This window comes from Vipera ursinii, assembly GCF_947247035.1.
Source record: "Vipera ursinii genome assembly, chromosome: 5".
In the NCBI taxonomy this organism is placed as follows: Eukaryota; Metazoa; Chordata; class Lepidosauria; order Squamata; family Viperidae; genus Vipera; species Vipera ursinii.
In genome coordinates, this window is record NC_139518.1 from 38,764,345 (window position 1) to 38,788,405 (window position 24,061).

Below are 24,061 nucleotides of genomic sequence, written 5' to 3' on the forward strand. Positions count from 1 at the left end.
GTGGCATGCAGAGCCCTCTCTGTGGGCACGCACACCATCGCCCCAGTCCTAGGCCTTCAGCTGGGTTTTATAAAAACTTTTCGCTTTAGGCCTCTGCCGCGTGTGCAAAAAAAAAGGTTTAATCAATCAATCAATCAATTTCAACTTCTTGCAGGAAAAAAAAAAGATCTTGCAAAGTTGGAATTGATTGATTGAACTTTTTAGTCCCACCCAGTCTGCCATTACCACCACAGCCACGCCCACCCAATGGGCCATGCCCACTCAATGGGCCATGCCCACCCGGCACCCGACAATACATAAGTGGGTTTTGGGTTGCAGTTTGGGCACTCGGTCTCTAAAAGGTTCACCATCACTGCCCTATACTATTTGAGACAAATGGCTGTCCAGTCTCTTCTTTAAAACTTCCAGTGTTGAAGCATTCAATGTAGAGTTACGAAGCATTCAACAAAGCAACAAATCTTTATCATAGGCAATTTTAATATAGTCTTATAGCTAAGCAAGTCCTGCTATTAATAATTTCCTTTCTCTTAGTGATATAATGATCACAGGACTTGGTGTACACAGATCACAGTTTTATTCATTTATTTTTTATATATCCTGCCAACACCAATTCAATTTTGACACTTTAGATGGCAAAAAATAGTAATTTAAAATTAATTTTAAAATTAAGCATACCTACGTCAAACGTTAAAATGAATACAATTAAAATGCAAGCAAACTTTGCAGATTTAAAATTGAATAATAACAACAGCAACAGCCTGTGGGAAATATCACAGACATGAAAACTCAAGAACATCTGGGACTCACAGCATTACCCCTTAATAACTGAATCTTAGCTATTTTTAAAATAGGCCATAAATAGAATGCTATGTAATGCTATGTAAAACTGTATATTTATTCCTCTACATAGGAAAGAGGGAACCATATCCCTATTATCTTGAGCAAAAAGGACTAAATAATATTTGAACATCTGATACAGAAGAATTATTTTTTATTATTTTTATTTTTTATTATAAGGAAAACATTTTTTCCTTATAAGAAAAAAGCTTTCTTACAAGACTATAGTACTTTTGATTATGATAAACAGATGCATAAACTGATACTTAGCTATTGTCACAGACTAAAATCCTGCAGGCTTCCCATAATTTGGAGGAACAATATTAGTAATACAATACGTTGGCAGAGAAACTGCAGGCTGTAGCTGATTCTGATGCTGTAAGAGTTTTCCAGGCTGGCAGGGACAGAAACACAGCATCATTTAGGCATTATGGGTTTGAATGAATTACTACAATTATTGATGTCGATTTGCAGGCTACACATGTGCAATGTAAGAATGCAAGGTAGATTTTCCCTTTGATCTCTAAATACTCCTAGTAAGTTTTAACTACAATGTGTTCACTTAGAAAGCTATCACATTTTTGAGTTCCCCTTTTAGAATTGATTTTAAAACTGTAACAAACCTTAATGTATACCAGTTCTCAAGTCTGCCTCTATTTCTATTTTTCTGGCAGCCAAATCACTTTGCAAAATGTAAAAGGCTTTGCTTTACTAATAAGAAGTTAACTCTAGATTCATGCATTCCATTTAAACACCTTGCTTCTGGTTCCCTTTAAAGCCGAGTGAGCAAAATAGCTATGGATATGCTATCATTTACATATCATAAAGATTTTGTGGCTCTCTTTCATAAAAATGGAAACTTTCTAGTAATAAGCTGTCAGTCTTTCAAACTATTTATAAAAGAAACTGAAATCTCCCTGAAACTTGAAAAGAATTTGTTTTAAAAAAACAAACAAAACAAAATGGCCGGTTCATGTTTCATGCCATATTTGGATGCTATCTATACACAACAGAAGATAGGCCATAGGAAAAAGCCAAGGGCCAAAATATAAGGAAAAGAGAGAAACAGCAGGCAGACATTTCCCAAGCCAAGAGTACATATAGATGTTTAAATAATCATCCCTTACCATTTCCAATCATCATTACCATTTCCACAAATTTATTCCCTTTTCCTTCATTCACACTACTTCACAATACTTTTATCTTCCTCCATTGCATATCGTTTATGTTTCTTCCTATTTCTGTTGGAAATATTGCTTGAAACATTTAAATTTTATCTAGAAAAGGCACAGTCAGCAACTTATTTATATTTTAATGTGAATGCAGTTAGTGAGAGATGTAGAATATGCGTATGAATGTAGAATATATGTAGAATGTAACGGTAGTTAAACAAAATTTCCCAAGTTTATGTCCAAATTGGATCACACTTACTTTTTAACATTTGTGCTTTCTTGGATTTTGAGCCTGATCACCAAATTAGAGACAGAACTACAAATAGCCACCAAACCTCCCTTCTATAGGTTCTCCAGGCACATATTATGCAACACATCTCTTATATTTGCAGTATTGCATTATAACCCTCTTGCCATGGGCACCTGGTATCTGTAATTTTCACTTACTGAAGAACGATTTCACTCAGGGTATGATAACCCTAGTGTAGCTGAACTACACCATAAATGAAAGTGTCCTGTTGCCTTTCTGATTATCCTCAGGAGCCTCATTAGGCAACCAAACCCTTGTTTTGAAGGTGGGAAGAACGGATGAAAATGATGGTTAACATCAGTGCAATTCTCCATGCTAATTAGCAATGAGTGGAACTGACAGCATGAAATACAGCTCATGCCAAGAACTATGTTGCAGAAGGAGGAAGCCTGGAGATTATTTTATCTAAAATGCAAATCATGCTTTCTAAAGACAATCAGGAAGGTGAATGGAAGTCATGTCCTAAAGCACAACAATAATCTCTAAATATTATTATAAGCAAACTCATAATATTAGTTTAGAACATATGCATTTGTATAGTGTGGGTTGAGATAATAAATCATTGTGAAGAAGGAACAAAAACTGTTCAGCATTAATGGGAAGCACACATTTTTTTTTTAATTAAATTTATTATTTAAAAACATTGGACACAGTACCAGCAAGCTGACAAACCTTTTTGTCTACAATGTTTAAATATATATATATATACATGTATATATGTACATCAAAAATACACTTAAATACACTTAGATTACAAATCGGTGAAATACCACAATATTTAAAACAGTGAGCTAGTCTGTAAAACCTAATAGAGACCTTTCTTTTTATCCATCCAAAGATACAATTTGTTCCAAATTCTATAATAGTCTGATTGATCTTTATTCTTTAATTCCAAAGTTAATTTGTCCATTTCAGCGCAATCCCAAATTTTCCTAATAACCTCTTTTTGTCCTGGGATCTCATTCTTTTTCCATTTTTGCGCAAATGATATTCTAGCTGCTGTGATAATATGGATCGTTAAGTATAGCACATCTTTAGGATATTTCTCTTTCGTGATTCCCAACAAGAAAAGTTCTGGACTAAACTCCAGATCTTGTTTCAAAATTTCTTTCAGCCAAATCCAAATCATTCTCCAAAATTTTTGTGTTTTACTGCAAGACCACCACGTGTGGAAGTATGTGCCTATCTCTTCAGAACACTTCCAACATTTGGGAGATGCTGTTGTGTACATTTTTGCTAAGCGGGCTGGGGGAAGATGCCATCGGTAAAACATTTTAAATAAATTTTCTTTATACGATGAGGCCAGTGTTATCCTTTTATTCCTATCCCAAATTGTTTGCCAAGTATCTAGGTCGATGTTATGTCCTAAATTGTTAGCCCAGGTCAACATGGGGTCTTTCACTTGCTCTTCAAACAGCTTATATCCCAAAAGTAATTTATAAAAATTCCTTATTTGTTTAGAGTCCGGTCCCAATAATATTTTGTCCAATGCTGTTTCAGAGGTATATATCCCCCATTCATTTTTATCCTTCCTAAATCTCGATTGGATTTGTAAGTAGGCCCACCAATCGAGTTTTATACCTTGTAATTCTAGTTCATTCCTAAGTTTCAATTCCCCCTCCTCATTCAGAATATCCTTGTATGAGATTATGTTACCCAAATCAAACAGATTTGGGTAAACTATCGCTTCAAGGGTGGATAGCCAGACCGGTATTTTGGTGTAATTGTGAGATCTAATTTTTTTCCAAGTATTGAGTAGCGCTTGCCTGATCCAGTGTCTTTGAAAATGCGAGAAAAGACCTTGTTTCTCCGTCCATAGGAAAGCATGCCAGCCATATTGCAAATCGTGACCCTCTAAAGTTAATAGTCTTCTATTTCTCAAGATTACCCATTCTCTAATCCAGCTCAGGGCCGCGGCGTGGTAATATAATTCCCAGTCTGGCAATCCAAAACCCCCATTTTCCTTCGTGTCTTGTAAATATTTCAATTTAATTCTTGGTTTTTTCCCCTGCCAAATAAAATTTAGTGATAATTTATCCAAATTTCGAAAAAATTTAGAGTCGAGTTGAATTGGGATATTCTGAAACAGAAACAGGATTTTAGGCAGAATATTCATCTTAATGACAGCAATTCTTCCCAATAATGAGAGTTTTAGGTTTCCCCATCTTTCCAGGTCACCTTTTATTTGGTTCACTACATTATCATAATTATCCTTTTTGAGTGAAGTGCATCTAGCCGTAATGTTAATCCCTAGATATTTTATTTTCTTGACTATTTCTATATCCGTGATTTCGGCCAGATTACCTTTTTGTTTATTGGTCATATTTTTAACAATCATCTTGGTCTTATTTCTATTTATTCGCAGTCCGGCAACCTCACCATATTTAGATAATTCTTCCAATAGCTTTGGTCCCGTCTGACATGGATCCTCCATAATAAAAACTAGATCGTCCGCGAAAGCTTGCAATTTAAAGGTTTCCTTTTTAATGGTTAATCCTTTTATCTTTGGGTCATTTCTTATAGTTCTCGTTAATACTTCAAGAGTCAATATAAACAGCAACGGTGATAAGGGGCAGCCTTGCCGTGGGGAAGCACACATTATTTTGTGAGCCTTGTTTTCTGCAGTAGCCTCCAAAATTGGCACATAACGAGATATTGTGATAATATGGAGTTTATTGTGTTTTTAGCCTTTTTACATTAGTTGTAGGCAAAACTGCATAACTGGAATATGTGTGCGTAAGTCTGGACTAAACAATCCGTAGTAATACCACTTGCTTATTCTACTTATATTCTATATACACATTTGGTAAGAAATGTTTCCATGATGTACTCTAGTGTTCTTAATTTACCATGTTTTGTGCTATTTCAGATAGGTCTGGTCAGCCATTTTTCTTATTTCCATTCTGCTTTGTTGATGTAAAGTTGTTTAATAAAAAGAGTAGGCATAATTTGACAGTCAGTAGAAACTTTACCAGCATACACAATCAGTTATGTAAGTAAATATTATGATAAAAAACTTTATTAAAAAAATCATCATTACAGACCTTCATTAATATATGAACCTCTTGTACCATTCAATAAGGTAACTATTCGGACTTGAGCCTTACAGGTTTTTAAAAGTTTATAATTGCCTGAAGAGAGAAAGAACATCTGAAGGAATAGCTTTATCATGTGTAAATTTTGGACGAACTATGCTGTTTAAAATATTAATTCCTTCCTTAGTAATCTTTACCTCAGTGTGATAAATCAAGTATAAAACTAAACAACTAGTGATCTACTAACTCAAAATCATTTTTTTTTGTCTTCACCATTCTCAGTATGGATTTTGGGGGTTGTAGAAGCTGTAGAAATGTTTAATGATCATCTAAACCAAAGAAGGGTCTTTATAATATGTTTATTTTTTTAAAAAAAATCATATTTTTCTAAAAGAACATAGGTCACATTTGCTAAAAGTGAGGGAAAATATCTCAGTCTAGAAGTCCTGGTAGTTGCAGTTCTAAGGTTTTTCTTTTTCCTTTTAAGTTTTTATACTTTTTTGTATTGCATTCTAATATTTTGTTTTAATGTTCTTATTTAATGCCTTTAATGATTTGATTTATGCTATTTTAGAAGTCTTATGTCATTCATGTAGATTTTTTTTTGTTTTCTTCATGATCTATAGAAATATTGGCTTATATTTAATTTTTTCCCCTCTATATCTTATCTTTAGTGATTCCAGGGAATATTAAAGGCAATTTAATGTTTTTCCAATACATATTCATTGGATGAAATATTTTTTCCCTAATACTTAATGTTTATATTACTATAACTGCAAAATTTACTTATTTGGCAAAATAGGTATTGCCAGAAAACAAAAAGGTGAATGAGATGGACAGATTTACCTTTTCATAAAACAAAGAGTGAAATCTTGGTGATATTGAACTGCACATTTTGATTATTTCTGCGTATTTTAAGTCTGTGTGCATGCAAACAAATGGTGGGATTCAGCCAGTTTGCACCACTTCAGCAGAACTGGTAGCTAATTTTTTGTTGCACAGGCCCACAATGGACTTCCAGAAATGGCAGAGAACTGGTTGTTCACATATTTGAATCCCATCACTGATGCAAACATTTTCATAGGCTGAGACTGAATGTTGCCAAGGAATTAGAACCTTTTCAGATTCTCCAACTGTTTCTGGCTAATGGGCACATTTGGAATTTTGTGAGCAGGACTCCTATTCTCACGGTGACTACCGTGAGATATATGATCAGTTTCAAAGCACTGATTTATTACACCCTCTCTTCTCTCCTGAGCTTTCAGGATACACCCTATTACCCCTGCTTAATTTTGTTCTTTTCTTTTCCTGGGCATATTTCCAACTAACAGATGGGCTACAGCCCATGTTGGGTTTATTTTTAAGGAAAGTTTATGGGACCCAAGGGACCTTTGGAAATAAAGATGATGCTGGAAATCCACACTTTGCATTATACTGTGCCACTCTCAAATTGATTTTTCTAATGGAAAAAAAATTAGGAGGGGTATAAATCCTGGCAGGCATCAAAGGAATCAAACTACCCAACCACCACCCCCCCAGGCATGATATTGGGATTCTAAAGCTTATACCTAAGTACAAGACAAAACTCATATTGTATAGAACAGGCATAGCCTGCCATTATAATTCTGCTATCCTACTTGCTAAGGTATTTGATTTATCTTGATTATGATAATTTGCAAGGAGCTTGTGTAGTTTGTCTTTTGAATGGATCACATCTATCACCTGAGAATTGTACTTCATTTATGCTGCAAAACATGTCCATGTCCAACATATGCAGCTTGTGCTCAAACCAATGCTAGCTCATTATAACCAATAAAAAGCTTTGACTCCCTACAACCTGAAGAAGCTAGCTTTTGTCTTGTCCTTCTGGGTTGGGAAGGCTTTCCCCTCGCCTACCATAGATACTGACTGTCTCCTCATTCCCTGCTTCTCAGTCTAGTTTTTCATTCGCTTATCTGGCAGTAATGAGTTTCTGAAAGTATTTCTGATCTGCAATTATTAAATAAAGCAAGTTGTACCAGAAATGGTTTGCAGTTGAGTAGGTATGGTTATTGTATTCTGATGTAGGTATTTAAAGAAATTGTGGTCTTGGTTTTTCATTTCATTGCTTATAAGCTTTCTGACGTCTGCATATTCTCCCTGATTCATCTTTCTTTTAAAAGGAATTGAATTAACCATCTGCTAAATATATAGTCAGCCACTTTCTAAAATGTCATCAACTCAATACAGCAAAACCAGAAAGGAATCTGAAGCCACACTGAGGGTTATATTCCATCTATATAAATTTCCTTTGGTGTCTGACATCTGTGTTTATAGCCTTGCTTGTGGATTCCTCCTCTCAAATACTTCTGAAAATTAACAAGCTTTGTCTTGTACATAGCAGGAGAGCATTGTTAACAGTCTGTTTTAGCTTTTAACTGCATGAAGGTTTCCTTCCGTTCAGAGAATCAAACCCCCCTTTGAGATAATTGTGGCTGACAAACTATCATCCCTGCTCCTATGAATCTGCTCTCCTTTGACAACTGGGATTTCCCAGTGAGAAGACATTATTAGGACAACTATCCAGGACAGTGGCTGTCCCACCTTCCCTCTCTCCCCACTTTCAACTAATGCTTCCGTCCTACCATGCCTCCATATGCAGACACACATTTTCAGTCTATATTGCCTGTGTTTCTGTTCTTCACTGTAATTTATTGCAGTAAAAAAAAACGTGTTGACTTTGTGCTGGTGCATAACATCTGTACCTTGTTTGCCAAGTTCTTGTTCCATGAAATTTGAAGCAGGAACTGTTTGATGACCTAGATGTTATACAATGTGTTAACCACACTTTTTCCTTTCATTGAGTGATTTACTCACAAATAAATTGTAATAATGTGGATTTTAATCACTGTTGGTATTAACAAGGAACATTTTAAGAATATCAGGATAATTTATCATGCAATAGATTAAATGCAATAGATTCTCACATGTGCACATGTACATATACATAAATACAATTACATTCTTATTTTGCAAATGGCTAATTCATTTTCAGTCAGATTTCTTTTCCACATTTCTCTGTGGCTTTTGAATACTCCCCCTTCCCCTCCCATTATCAACCTTTCATTGGGCTGATTCTTTTGCCTCCCTCCCTCCCTCTCTTTCTTTTCTTCTTTTTCTTTTTTTCTTACTACATTCTCCACTAATTTACTTATGTTTACTCAAACCTCTTCAACTACCAGCTCCAATTTCCGTGTAGGTTTCAATAGATTCCCAATCTTTGAAGGGCATAAGCAAAGCATTCTTAGAAAAATGGCTGCCACACAACAGTACAGGACTGTCTCAATTTTATTTGTTTGTTTAATTAATTAAATTAAATGTGCCACCCATCTCATCAGAGATGACTCTGGGTGGCTTACAAACATTAAAAACTATTACACATTAAAATAATAAAACAAAAAAATAACAATAAATACCATTAAAAGATGGGGAACAGCAGAACACAAAGATGAGGAGAGGTCTTTCCTAATCCAATAGCCACTTCCAGCATTGTGTACCCTCATTGGGCCCCCAGACTAACTGGCAGAGGCAGTACTTCAGACCCAAAAAGCTGGGTACTCATGGAACAGTGTAGTAACAAGGGCCACCCTAAGGACCCTAAGAACTGCCTATGCCAGTGCATTCTGTGCTAATTGTAGCTTCCAAATATTCTTCAAGTGTAGCCCCATGTAGACTGCATTGCAATAGTCCACGTGTGAGATGTCTAGGGCTTGAATGACTGACCACAGGGACTCCCAATCCAAGAAAGGGTGCAACTGGTGCAAAACACAGAATTGTACAAAGGGTCTCCTGGCCAAGCTTTTTGAGCAGGAGTAGCAAGTCCAGGAGAACCCCCCAGGTTGCGCACCAGGTCTTTCTGAAGTAGTACAACCCCATCCAGAACTAGTAATGTTAAATTCCTGGATCTTGAAACTCCAGGTACCCAAAGCCATTTGGTCTTGCTAGGATTCAGTCGAAACATATCTCCTCTCCAGACTCCCATAATCTCCAGGCACCTTGAAAGGGCAGCAACGGCATCACTTTTCAGGGCTGGAAATATAGAGTTGAAATTGCCAATTTACCAGAAAACAAATCAAATTACTTTCTCTTTCACTAACCTCTCATGTGTTCTCTATCACCATTGTTTATTTTTGTCTCTTTCTCCCTTATCCCTGAGTTTCCAATCTCTATTTCTTTTGTATTGACACTTAAGTATTAAAGGCAGTTAACAGGAGCTCTTTGTTTCAGAGCTTTCTGTACTGGTCCTGGGTCTGTAATTCTCTCATCTGGTTGTGGATCTGTATAATTCACTGTCTTTCCATTGGGATACTTTCTTATATCCAAAATTTTTTTTTCATTTTTTTCTCTCTGAAGCTATATAATATTAGAGTATTCTAGTATCAATAGTTCTTACCTTTCCCTCTCTGTGTTCAGTCTAATGCTTCTTCCATTTGACACTGTGAAAATATACTCCTTCTCTATTGAAAATTCAGTATCATATCATTAATACATTCTTCTGATTGCTGGTTTTTTTCTAATTATTTTGATTTGTTAGAAATACACTTGACCTTGCTTCTAGGTCAAATATAGCACTTCTCACTTCCAGGTTTTCCCCACAGCAGCCACAACCCTGTACTATTCAGGAGGTTGCATTAAGATACAGTGACAGAGCCAAATCACCCAGTGAGCTTCTGTGGCAGAGGTTGGACTTGAATTTTCCCCACTCTTAACCAAGGCTTTCATCACTTTATCACACTGGTTTGGCCTACAATTCATACACCAGGAGGGAAAGGACTAAATTTGTTCTCTGAAACATCTGTGAAAATTTTCTTTAACGCCTGTTTCCAGAACACTCAGATGATGCTGGTTTTCTTTCTTCTTCAAACACCTTTTCAAAATCCATTTTCAGTTAAGTCTTTGATACAGTGATTTGTCCCCTATATCCACTGTGACAAAGGCTACAACATGTTTTATCTCAGCTTCTCTGTTGTCTTCCCTGTGTCAGATTTCTAATCTGAAGATGTTTAGAGTAGCAACTGGACCTCACATGTTTGATGAACTTTGATCATGCTGTAATGAATAGAAATTTTGATCAGACTCTTTTGTGAAGAATAGTTGTAATTAGCCCATCTGGTAATGTCCAATAAGACCAGGCATGGTGAATGAGTTCCAGGTTTCCTCAATTAAATAAAATAATCTGTTAGGATCTAGGAAGCAAGCCTTATTTGTTACAGGACCTTCCCTTTGGATTAGTATCACCCTAGAGATCCATATTGTTCTGTCCTTATGATCTTCTGAAGATTTTTGAAAGCCTGGCTATTCTCCCAGACTGTTGTGTAGGGCAGCTGCTGAGTTTCTTGTTGGAAGTTTGGTTTCTGTCCTGTTCTAGATATCTATCATCTGTTTCTTATTTTTTGTTGTTCTTGATTTCAAAGTGAAAGCTGCCAAAGGCCAAAGGCCTTTGGAGTTGGCTGGTCACTAAAATAAATAAATAAAATAAAGTAAAACATAAAGATCAAGCTATTACTGCGAAGGGACCAAAGGCAAATGTAAATCCCTTCCAAAATTATATATGTTTATACCTGGATGCCTTTCATTTATGTTTTATGTTTTATGTTTTATTTGATTTCTATACCGCCCTTCTCCCTAGGGACTCAGGGCGGTTCACAGGGCATATATAAATAACGATACAAAAGTTAAAAGGAAATTAAATCAATGCCCAGTTAAAAACAATAATACAATATTAAAAACACCAAATTAAAAACCCATAATCCCCCATCAGGCCAGACCAGCTAATTCAAATAAGTGGGTCTTCAACCCGCGACGGAAGGTTCGGAGGTCTGATCTCATCCGGAGCTCCACCGGCAGTTGGTTCCATAATGCCGGAGCACCCACAGAGAAGGCCCTCCCCCTGGGGGCCACCAGTCGGCATTCCCTGACCGGAGGCACCCTGAGGAGGCCCTCTCTGTGGGCATGTACTGGGCGGAGGGAAGTTGACGCCGGCAGCAGGTGGTCCCTGAGGTAACCCGGACCCATGCCATGTAAGGACTTGAAGATCATAACCAAGACCTTGAACCTCACCCGGAAGACAACTGGTAGCCAATGCAGCTCGCGGAGCAAAGGTGTAACATGGGAGTACCGGGAAACTCCCAAGACAACTCTCGCGGCCGCATTCTGTACCAGTTGGAGCCTCCGAGTGGTCTTCAAGGGAAGCCCCATGTAGAGAGCATTACAGTAGTCAAGGTGAGAGGTCACGAGCGCATGAGTGACCGTACACAAGGCATCCCGGTCCAGATAGGGCCGCAACTGGCGCACCAGGCAAACCTGGGCGAAAGCCCCCCTAGTCACGGCCACTATATGATCTTCCAGGGTAAGCCGTGAATCTAGGAGGACTCCCAAGTTGCGAGCCCTATCCACGGGGGGTAAGAGCTCACCCCCCATAGAAAGAGATGGAACATTTTGAATGTCCCGGGATGCCGGGATGTACAGCCACTCAGTTTTGCCAGGGTTGAGTTGAAGTCTGTTCCTCCCCATCCAGACCCGAACCGCCTCCAGGCAATGGGACATCACAGCGAGGGCATCACTGGGGTGGTTTGGGGTCGAAAAGTTGGGTATCATCGGCATATTGATGATACCCAACTCCAAAACCACGAATGATCTCACCCAGCGGTTTCATGTAGATGTTGAACAGGAGAGGCGAGAGAACCGACCCCTGAGGAACTCCACAAACGAGAGACCTAGGGGCCGATCTCTGCCCCCCTGCCAACACCGACTGCGAGCGTCCCAGGAGATAGGAGGAGAACCACTGAAGAACTGTGCCTCCCACTCCCAATCCCCTGAGACACCGCAGCAAGATACCATGGTCGATGGTATCGAAAGCCGCCGAGAGGTCTAATAGGACTAGGACAGAGGAATATCCCCTATCCCGAGCCCTCCAGAGATCATTCACCAGAGCGACCAATGCCGTCTCTGTGCTGTACCCGGGCCTGAAACCCGATTGGTAGGGGTCCAAATAATCCGCTTCATCCAGGACCAGAGGGAGCTGATGCGCCACCACACTCTCGACAACCTTCGCAAGGAAGCGAAGGTTGGAGACTGGACGAAAGTTGTTCAATACAGCTGGGTCCAAGGCAGGCTTCTTGAGGAGAGGTCTCACCACCGCCTCCTTCAAGACGGTGGGGAAATAACCCTCGCTCAAGGAAGCAGATATAACCGCCTGGAGCCAGCCTCGTGTCCTCTCCCTAGCTGCATAAACCAGCCAGGAAGGGCACGGGTCCAACAAACATGTGGAGGAGCTCAGCCTCCCCATAATCCTGTCCACTTCATCAGGGGTCACAGAATCAAACTCTTCCCAGGTAACATTGACAAGACCGCTCGTGTCCTGATCGCCAGACTCTGCCCAGTTGGAGTCCAAACCGGTCCGAATCCGAGCGATTTTATCCGACAGATGTTGACTAAATTCCTCGGCACGGCCCTGCAAGGGATCCTCCCTCACCTCCTGATTAAGAAGTGAGCGAGTCACCCTAAACAGGGCGGCCGGGCAATTATCTGCGGACGCGATGAGGGTGGAGAAGTAGTTACACCTCGCCACCCTCATCGCTGCGAGATAAGACCTAATGTAGGTTCTTAACCGCAACCGGTCGGGTTCGGATCGGCTAGACCTCCAACAGCTCTCTAGGCCTCGTTTCCGACGCTTCATCTCCCGGAGCTCCGCGGAGAACCATGGAGCTCGCTGGGATCTGCACCGGATCAGGGGCCGCAAGGGTACAACCCGGTCAAGTGCCTCAGTGGCTGCCCTTTCCCAGGCTTCCACTAAGGCATCCGCCGAGCTGTGAGCAATGGAGGCAGGTGGGGACCCCAGCGCCGCTTGGAATCTATCAGGATCCATTAAGCGTCTGGGGCGGTACCATCTAATTGGCTCCGTACCCCCACAGCGGGGGGTGGCAAAACGGAAGACCAGCCGCAGGAGATGATAATAAATGGAGAGCCCCCACCAAGATCATCCAACCACCGTCTAGATAAAAAAATCAGGTCAAGGGTGTGGCCTCCCTCATGAGTTGGTTCAGAAATTACTTGCGTCAGGTCCATGGCCGTCATGGAAGCCATGAACTCCCGAGCTAGCTCAGATGAACCTCCCAGTTTGGGAAACTCAACCACCAACTCCGAGAGGATATCGAGCAGCTCGGGCAGGGCTGCCGCTGTGCGACTAGGCGAAATGTACACCAGCAGCAAGCCCAACTGCGCCCCAGAACCAAATCTCACAAAGAGAGACTCACACCCGACTATCTGAGAAACGGTGGTCTCCCGCGGACATAAGGTCTCCCTAATAGTAACCGCCACTCCCCCACCCCTACCATGAGCTCGTGACCGGTGTAGCACCCGGAAGCCTGGTGGGCAGAGGTCAACCAAAGGGACCCCACCCTCTGGGCCCAACCAAGTCTCCGTGATGCAAGCCAGGTCCGAATGCTCACCCTCAACTAAATCCCTAACGAGGGGAGCTTTGTTGACCACGGACCTGGCATTCAGGTACACCAGCCGGAGCTCAGGAGGCTGCACATCCTCGCTCCCGGGACCTCGGGGAAGAAGCAGAGGGTCGGAGCGCCTCACCGCTTGCAGGTAGCGGAGACGGCCCTCCCGGTAGCGATACGGCCCCCTGTCTATCCGCCTGCTGCCATTCCCCGTCGTGGGAATTGGTAATCCCACGACCCGCTCGTGAGCTCCGGAGACAACGACACCCTGTTCTCCCGCCGCGCGGTCAGACCCAAGTCTGGCCTGAGCCATAGTTGATTGGCCACCCCCCATAGCCAGACAACCCCCATCTCCCACCCCTCTCCCCAACCCCATAAAAAAATTTGATAAAAAAGTAATCAGGGGCCTCCTATTAAATTTGTGTTGGCGGCCCCTGCCCCTGCCCAGCCATCTCTCAGGGTCACTGAAGAAATATAGTACCTATAGTTAATCTTTTTAATGAAGAAAAGTAAAAGAAAAAAATAAGTCCTTACCTGTATGCATATATCTGTATGCATCTCATATTCTTAATATAACTTACAACTTCAGGGATTCCAGGTTTATGCAGATCCCATCACACATTTTTGTGTGTAGATAATTATGACTGTAATCCATAAATGGATATTCAAAAGTAACTCAATTAACTATATGTACTACCAGTGAATATCTAAATTGGGATATTTAGTTTATTAAAATATAAGGTATATATAATTGAACTGGATGCTTCTTTCTTTTCATTTCTTCATGTAGTACTCCTATACAGTCTCTGGTCTTCTTTATTTCCTGCCCCTAAAATATAGAAACAAATTACATTGATTTCAGCTGAACTTTCATTTATTTTTAATATCCTTAAGACAGCAATATTGTCTGCTTAACCTTGGTTTGTGTGTGTATTATATCGGATAATTTTCACCCCTATTTCCTTCTTCTGCCTGATTTTCTATGTCTGGTCTTAATCCTCCATTCTTTTTTATTTATTTTTTTCTGGTGAATTCAAGATTACTAAACAAAAGTTTCAGCTTAATTGTGTTGCTAGGCTATTTATTGAGGACTAGCCAAGGAGGCAATGTCTTCTTCAATTGGTCAATGACTTTATTATTTAATATGTAACTTTATATATTTTTAGTACAATTGCACATTAAAAGAATGTTTGCTTTCCACCCACAACCCACCACCCACTCGCAAAATAATAGTATTTTGTTGCTGGGTTTCACTTCTCTTTTACCTCAAGGCTAACAGGCTTTCTCTATATTGTTCTTTTCACTATTAAATACTGGTAGTTTCTACTACAAATTGATGTTATTCCATTTTTCACTTTAAGAATTAGCCTGTGGAGGAGAACATTTTTCATATATTGTTCCAATGTTGTGATATAATTCCTCTCCTAGAAAGCTATTTCTATTTTAATAGACTGTTGGATCACTTTAGACTTACCTAAAGTGACTGACAGACGAGTCTTTCTTAATACCTACCTCTACATTTCTCAAATTGAATTGAAGATCTTGGAAAACAAAATATCTACTCTATCATTCAGCTGTGACCATTCCCTAAAGCCAGTTATTAATGAAATGAGAATTATGATCTGGTATGTGCGTCACAACCTATCTTGTCCATATTTTCTTTTATCCCCACCTCAACTAAATCAGGTAGCAAAAATAAATTTACTCCCCAGTAAGCAGATTGGTTCACAGTATTTACATTAGTGAATAATAAGTGGCACATCATGAGTGCCTTCTTTCAGTTACTGTCCTTTGGGGCTAGAGATTCTTTCATCCCCATTTAATGCACAAATATAGACCATATGGTGGCTCTGATTTTAAAACCTGACTATAGATTTCCTAAACATTTTTATTATTTGCCTTTAAGAACCAATCTGAGTTTGACATTAAGAAATGAAACAAAGATTTTGCAGAGCTTTCGGTAAAATATAGGCAGTTTGAGCAATTTGTGAGAGAATTGCAAAAAAGGAAAGAAGTCAACCTTTGGAGAGAAGTTATTACTGCTGCAACATTAAGGAAGTCCTGTTTTATTAATCTTATGGCTCATGCAGGCATCGGGGCAATAGAGATGTCAATTCTCCTGTTATTAACTTTCCCACCTAAAGGCATAGATCTCAATAAATATGTCCAAGAGCTACAGCTATTCTTGCTCTTAGAATGGAGGCCAGGGGTAATTACCTCAGCCCAGCATATTACCAGACAAGGGATAATCAATGAAAACTCTAGTGTTCCAAAACAGGAAGGAAGGAAGGAAGGAAGGAAGGAAGGAAGGAAGGAAGGAAGGAAGGAAGGAAGGAAGGAAGGAAGGAAGGAAGGAAGGAAGGAAGGAAGGAAGGAAGGTAGATAATGACAAAGTTTATATTTTCCCCAATTTTCTAATAAATAGATATGAAGTTTAGCCAGGAACAGCTATATAATGATATAGTGTCTGCAATAATATACACCCTTCATAGATTGGTCTAATAGTACATTCATGGAAAATGTATGTAGGTTAAGGTAAGGATGACCTAAATAACTTAATTGTTTTGTTTCAGGTAGAATGGATAATGAAGTTGAAAATAGGGAGAGACTGGATTAATGTAAACAGAAACTGTCAAGGGATGAGGTTTTCCTCTAACCTGAGATACCAGATGTTGACACTTAATCTGTTATAGGCAATGAAGAAAATTGTACAAAATTTAGTTCAAGAGTTTGCTTTTAAGGGATTTGGATTAGGGAATATCTTTAATTCTTTAGTGGTCCTCAGAAGAGTCATCATTCATGTTGCTCAATCAAAATGAAAAGATAGCTTGAGTAACTATATATACAGGATGATGATTTAGGATCATTTAAATGTAAACATTTAAAATGTAGCTATGCAAGAATATATTAAGGTTTAAGTTTATGTTCTGAATCTCTTGTTCCACTAATGAGAATGTTAAGTAATAATATTAATTTCAGATGATGTTATCTGCTAATTAGAAATTGAAGAATAATAGACTTATTCAAATAATTTTGAATTCCCTATATAGTTATAACATTTCCAGGCCTATTATATATTTTAAAAGTTATTTTGAGAATTTAGTTTTCATATTTGATTATATGGTTGAATTAATATATTACAGGGCATAGATAAATAATGGAATTCAGTATCATCATTTGTGGTAACAATCACAGCTTTACATTGTTTTAAAAGGGGTCCAAACTGAATAATTCAGGACTGAGGTATTGATGGCTCACAGTAGCTTCTGAATCAGAAACCTCTGCAAGGGAGAAATATCAGAAAAGTCAGAATGGCAAGCATGACTGTGAGATGAAATCCCTGCTCCTTTTTCATTTGTACCATATGCATTGCAAGCATGTAAAACAAGCAATGGGGCATTGACTGCCTGCTCTTCCTGCCATCTTGAATTTTATGACCCTTACAACCCACGGACTCACCCTTCCAAATGACTCTGCGTGAGAGAAAGGGAATACCAGTCTTCTAGGATGCCACCTTTTGCAAAGGCTTATATTTTTTTTAGAAAAAGCTTTTTCTTAATACAAAAAGTTCTATTCAAATGAAATGTGCTAGTCATTGAATGCATCCATACTTAACACAATTGTTATGAAAACACTGCTTCTTTTGTAGACTAGTAGAACTTAAATCTTTTCTTCTATTTTCTTCTGTTAGCCTCCCAAAAGTGGATAAATAAGTGATGGTTTATACAGCATGGACAGTCTCTACAACTTACTTTCTATCTTTATTTTCTTTTCTTTTTTTAAATTTAGGGATCTTTTTATGCCTGTATTCGATGTCAGAAGTATATGGAAAGATGCCAGTCTGGACAGTCAAGCTTACCACTACAGTCCCCTACTCCATTTCCACTGGCAAAGTAGCCATGATGCTCTGCAAATGAGCTGTGATCTCCTGGAGATGCTGTCAGGCTCTTGTGTTAAGGACATGTTCTGGCCTGAAGAACAAAGAGCCCAGGAGCCAACTGCCAGTCACATGCGCTGTTCCAGCCAAAAGAGGTCCAGTCATGTACATAGCCAATGAGATACCTGCAAAGGATTGCGTCCTCTTGTACATTGACCCCTTTCTCTTTCAGCTCATTGATTGTGTCAAAATTGTCCACGTTTGTAATAGTAACTTTCCAAACTATTGTATTAAAAATAAAATTGCACTCAATAAAAAAATGAAATAATCTTAGTGTATTTTTAACAGCAATTATTAAAAACAAACAAACAAACAAAAGAATATCAGAGAATAATGACCATCTGTTAAAACTATATACATTTAGAAATTATTACTGCTGAGCTTCAATGGAAAGCCAGGACCACTTTCCATAGGATGCAACTTTCTTTCTTATTGCTTGCACATGAATAATATTTTTTTAAAAAATAAATTTGGATCATTCCTACTATTATTAATACAAAAAATTAAGAAAAGTGATGTGTCTGAAGCACCTGGATTATATTATTCTGGATGCTAAGAAATAAAGGCTTTTAGGAATTGAATGACTGGATTGAATTAGACAGAATATTTCTATATTTTTAACATATTTGTGTGTATATACCGTATATATGCATACTGACACCTTTCTAATCGCAGGGTGATCTAATAATAGGATCGTTATTTACCAGATTTTTTCTGCTATATTTCAGAGTTAGTAATGAATGCATTAGTTCATATGCAGGCAAAGGGGGAAAAAATAGGCTGATCTCAAGACTGGTGTTAAAACAAGATGATTTCCTATTCTTAATGCTAACTTTTAGAAATGAATCTAGCTCATATTTGCAGAACTGCATCAAGGAATTTCTCTTGCCTTATTTTTTTAAAATAATATTTCACCGCAAACATTGGCATTTATGAAAAGATGACAAGACAGTGTTCCTGTTCAAAGATCTGGAAGAAACTATGGGTAGATTTTGGCTAGTGTCTCTGTTATGGACCAATCTGACCCAGACTCCTCCTGAAGTTCTGACCTTGATTACCACTCACCTGGACTACTGTAGTATGCTCTATATGGACTGACTTTGGAATATAAGTTGCAGTTGGTGTGTAATGCAGTGATGGATTGATGGCAAGATAACCTGACCATTACAGAAAAGCAACTGTTTAAAAGATATTACATTGCACTGGTTATCAGTAGGCTACCAAGTCAATTCCCAGTGGTTCTACAAAGCCTTATGTGGTTCAACTGCTTGCCAGAGTCAAATTTTCTGCTTGAGTCAAGTTAACAAATGAGGACCTATTGGATATCCCCCACACATCATTTTTCTTGGAGAGTATGAATGACAAAGAGTTTTTGTGTAATAGCCTCCATGTTATAGAATTCTCCCCTCTTATAGGTATATATAGCTGCTGTCATCCTTTCTTTTCATAAATAAGTGAAAATAGTCATATTCAGCTAGGACTTTAACCCAACCTGATTGGAAAACAATTATGTAAAAGTACTGAAGAATGATTGAATGAATTTACTTTACTTTTTATTGAGTATTTTTATTTCTTATGTTGTCTGCTGCTAGGGTCTGTTAGGCTTGGGGAAAGCTAATAATGTTATTCAGTAAATAATAAATAAACAGATATATTAAGAAAACAACAACAGCTTCTTCCTAACATCTGCCAGAGTAGAAGCCCTATGGGAGGATTTATCAGATTCAAATTAAATTTTGAACTGTAGTCATAATACTTATTGGTAAAGATTATGGGACAGTAATGTTCATATTCTAAGACAGGGTCATGAAATAATAATATCCCTACTCAAAAAACAGAGCAGTTACTAATGTAGTTATTGTTGATCAGAATTCATTACATTACAGACTTCTGTATAAACTTTGCTTCTCTGGATGGCTGATTAGAAAGAATAGTATGTACAAATGTATTCTGGTATAAAATGGTTTTAAAACAGAAATAAGAAGGCAAAGATGTTTCTGTAATTCATACAGGTTACAAAATGCATCCATCATAATGTTTGAATTGCCTTAGTGTAGATTTTGATTACAGAAAATTTTCAGTCCTCTTTATGTTTATATAATGTCAGCTGCATAAGTAAGCTTTGTTTGCGAGTTTGCAATCAGTCTAGGCTTTCCCAGCTTAGATTCTAGTCAGCAGTAGATTAAAAAGGATGAGGATCAACTTGTTTGCTGAAACGTATTTGGAAAGATAAGGTACTCACAAAACGTGACTCTTTCAATGAACAGGAGTTTGCTTGAAGCCAAGAACTGTAAACCATACAGAAGACTTTAATCTCCTTATTTTGGTTTTAAAAAAGAAAACATTCTCACCTTAGTGGCACAGCTTTAAAGAAAATGTGTTCATGCTGGAGGCATACAATGGACAGAGGCCAGTTCATTTGGAAAATTAAATAGTCTGAAAACCATCTGCGAGCTTTGCAAAAGCTTTGTTGGAATTGCCCATCATCTTTTGTGCTGTTTGGTTTTGTAGCTTTTGCCAAATAATCAGTCCACTCTTCAGGAAAAAGTTATAATGAAGAGAAGCAAGCAGATTCTGGGTAAGATAAAATATTTACAGTAAAATCCACTTCTCATGCCCATCGCACATCACATACAAACAAAATATATCAAAAAGAGCAGGCAGCTAGATTATAATTAGAACAATATGGTGGGATGGTAAAACCTATTTGCCAGTTTGAAAGGTAAATGGAGAACACATCTGCTTTGATTTTTGTAGCAATTCATTAATAATTAAAGGTGCATTCAGAGGTACTAAATTATGTGTGTTTTGTTTATGCGTGTGTGTGTGTGTGAGAGAGAGAGAGAGACAGATTGACAAAGAGAAAGACTCAAATCTTGGCATCACCTACAAATAATAGGGTGATATCACTTGCATCATGATGCTGTAAAACAAATGATAAACAATATATAATTTTGATCCTATGTTTGGGGTTGTGATGTTTCATCATATGTGGTGTCACTTTCATCCTTCCAGTTACATGTCACACTAGGAAATGGTTTCTTGAACCATGATTGGCTGAATAAATCAAAATTATCTGGGTTTTTACTACATGACAAGTCATAAAACATGGTTTGTACTGTAAATTAGTTTTGGTTCATACAGTATGCAAAACTGAACAATTTATATTGTGGCATAATTCAAAATGAACCTCTATGTGTGGAAAGAGAAGAAGTGAACAACATTGCCAGTTTTAGTTATTTCTCATAACTTTTTGCAACAATGAATGCCATATTCTCAATTGTTCTCAGAAATATCATCACATAAGACCAGGTAGTACCACAGTATAATTTTACATAATATGTGTCCTCTTACACAGCTGGCTAATCAAGATTAGAAGAAAAAACAGAAACTAGAATAGCTTGACTCCCTCTTCTTTGTGGCAGCCCCTGAGATATTGGAACACTGCTATCATGTCACCCCTCACCCTTCTCTTCGTTAAACTACACATACCCAATTCCAGCAACCATTCCCTATATGTTTTAGCCTCCAGTCCCCCAATCATCTTTGTTGCTCTTCTCTGTACCCTTTCTAGAGTCTCAACATCTTTTTTACATCAAGGTGACCAAAACTGGATGCAGTATTCCAGGTGTGGCCTTACCAAGGCATTGTAAAGTGGTATTAGTAATTCATGTGATCTTGATTCTATCCCTCTGTTAATGCAGCCTAGCACTGTGTTGGCTTTTTTGGCAGCTGCAGCACACTGCTGGCTCATATTGAAGTGTCTACTTTGCACTTAAATTTGTATTCAATCCTAAACTGATCCCTTATTGGTTCCAACAAGTTGAAAAAAAGATAGATCATATGTTATTTGGTTTGTAACCAACATGCCTTTTTTTCTGAATCAGTTGTAACAGTCACAGCATTTTATGGATTACTGATGTAAAAAGCAACTCATCCAGAAGTAGACATAAGACAACATCAAATCTATTTAGACTTGTTTGAAAGTCTAGATTTCATCATGCTTACCTCTGTATTTGATAAATGCCTTGTACAGTATTTGTGGATAAAATAGGTTTCTTTTTAAACTGAGTATCTCTTTCTTTCCCTATTTTTTTCTCACTCTCAACTCTCTCTCTCTCTCTCTCTCTCTGTGTGTGTGTGTGTGTGTTTGCTTGTGTGTGTGTGTGTGTGTGAGAGAGAGAGAGCGTCCTGGCCCAACTTGGTTCCTTAAGCAAGAAAGACCTTCAAAACCATTTGGTGTGAAAGGTTTTCTTTACTAAAGTCCAAGTGGAGTACAGAATAGCAAAATCAGAAGTGAGGGTTGCCAAACTTTCACAGTTAACTATGTCGCTTCTCATTGTTGATCCCTCATTGTCTAATCATATTCAAATAAAATGTTTTGGAAGCAATCTCTTCAACTCTAGAGTAGGAAGTGAGGAGGTGCATGACTTTCTCAGCTGTCTGGCCTTGAGGTTGTGTCTCTAGAACGTACAATGAGTTGTTAGCCTTCCCCTCTTCAATCCAGCTTCCTCCCTCCACAATTCATAGCACACTGGCGGCCAGTGAATGAGATGCAGTTCCTACAGTGTATTTTGTGTGCATATCCTTTGGGTGGTTATTTGCAAGTTCTCAAAAAGGCTCTAATAATAGCTATATCAAATATGTATCTATAATATTGAGACAACTGCATTTAACATTTTTTTAACTTAACTTGAAAAAATATATTCCATAGTTTCTACTTCCAGCCTTATCATCTGCTACTGGCTGAGTGGCCATTGGGGGACCATGGGCTGCAATGGCCCTAGAGTGGAGCCATCTCACTGTACAACATTTATCTTCAATTTATAACTACTCTTGTAGTTGTTGTTGTTGTTGTTGTTAGTTGTGAAGTCATGTCTGACCCATCGCGACCCCATGGACAATGTTCCTCCAGGCCTTCCTGTCCTCTACCATCTTCTGGAGTCCATTTAGGCTCACGCCTACTGCTTCAGTGACTCCATCCAGCCACCTCATTCTCTGTTGTGCCTTTCTTCTCTTGCCCTCAACCTTTCCCAGCATTAGGCTCTTCTCCAGTGAGTCCTTCCTTCTCATTAGGTGGCCAAAGTATTTGAGTTTCAACTTCAGGATCTGGCCTTCTAAAGAGCAGTCAAGCGACTCGCAGGAGTCTTCTCCAGCACCATAGTTCAAAGGCTTCAATTATTTGGTGCTCAGCTTTTCTTATGGTCCAACTTTCATAGCCATACATTGCAACTGGGAAGATCATAGCCTTGACTATACGCACTTTTGTTGGCAGGGTGATGTCTCTGCTTTTTAGTGTGCTGTCTAGATTTGTCAAGGCTTTTCTCCTGAGGAGCAAGCGTCTTTTAATTTCTTGGCTGCAGTCCCCGTCTGTGGTGATCTTGGAGCCCAGGAAAATAAAATCTGTCACTACCTCCATTTCTTCCCCATCTATTTGCCAGGAATTGAGAGGGCCAGATGCCATGATCTTGGTTTTCTTAATGTTTAGTTTCAACTCAACTTTTGCACTCTCCTTCTTCACTCTCAACTTCACTCTTAGCTCTTCTTCACTTTCCGCCATTAGAGTGGTATCATCTGCATATCTTAGGTTGTAGATATTTCTCCTGGCAATCTTAATTCCAACTTTTGATTCATCTAGCCCTGCCTTTCTCATGATGTGCTCTGCATATAAGTTAAATAGGCAGGGCGACAGTATACAGCCTTGCCGGACTCCTTTCCCAATTTTGAACCAATCAGTGGTTCCGTGTCCAGTTCTCACTGACCCGCGTATAAGTTTCTCAAGCAACAAATAAGATGGTCTGGTACTCCCATCTGTTTAAGAACTTGCCACAGTTTGTTGTGCTCTACCAATCAAATGCTTTAGCATAGTCAATGAAGCAGAAGTAGATGTTTTTCTGGAACTCCCTAGCTTTCTCCATGATCCAGCGTATGTTAGATAACTACTCTTAATTTTGTATAAATACAAAGCCAGTTATATATCCTATAGAATTTGGGAATCAGTTCTTATCCTATACCTACATAGATTCCTATTGTCCAGAATTAAAATGAATTACACTAAGGTCTGTAGCAAGTTTTCTGGTATTGCTCTTCAATAGATTTCTTAACTGAGATTGATTCATGGGCAGAATTATTCTTCTGTTTTATTCATAAATCAATAATCCTCATTTTAAACATTTAATGAACCACATGGAATTATTTGAAAGATTCCTTCTTTCCAAACATTCACCTTCACCTTCTTACCACATCTGTTTTACAGTTATGAAAGACACTCCCTGCCCAGTCAG